Source organism: Frankliniella occidentalis, unplaced genomic scaffold (assembly GCF_000697945.3).
Source record: "Frankliniella occidentalis isolate FOCC.00 unplaced genomic scaffold, Focc_3.1 Scaffold494, whole genome shotgun sequence".
NCBI classification, from domain to species: Eukaryota; Metazoa; Arthropoda; class Insecta; order Thysanoptera; family Thripidae; genus Frankliniella; species Frankliniella occidentalis.
The window spans coordinates 30,120-30,754 of record NW_026267612.1 but is presented as its reverse complement, the minus strand read 5'-3'; positions in this window follow the sequence as shown (position 1 = coordinate 30,754).

The following is a 635-nucleotide window of genomic DNA, read 5'->3' as shown; positions in this document are numbered from 1 at the left end:
TTGGCACTGTGTCATCAGTCATATTAGCACTGGATACAAGAGATGGAACTCCTTGTATTGTGAAGGTATTGCATACATCTTGTTGAAATAGTACTGTTGTGATTAGCACTTTTTATCATAAACACTCTTAACCTGATCTGCTTAGACCTATGTATGGCGCCATCATAGTCCCTCCCCTCTTGAAAACCTCTACAATACCAGCCTATACTCTTCCAATTCCTTTGGTCTCCCACCCTAACAATAAGCCCCATTTCTTCTTGACTTCTTCTTGGAATTCCCTTTATAAGCGGCTCGCCCCGAGCTCCTGCTGCCCAGTCTTGCACTGCCTATTGTAGAAGCCTCAGCTACCGCAATAAACAGTCAAAGTTAAACCTGTTCTCGCCTCCTTTTACCAAAACCACAGATCACAACACTGATGGCAGCGGTTAAGATGGTTCGAAAACAGGTAAAACTTTAGATTCGGCTCCTCTAGCTACGGTAATTCCCCGTCTTTCCGAAAGGAAAGGAGAGGTAATACCTTAGTTTCGCTACCAACTTCCAAACCAGTGCAACCGTGTCTCTGACCAGCTGCGCCGTGTTCAAACATTTACTTTAAGTCCAGTACCAGTGCGGCCGTGTCCTAGACCAGTCACACC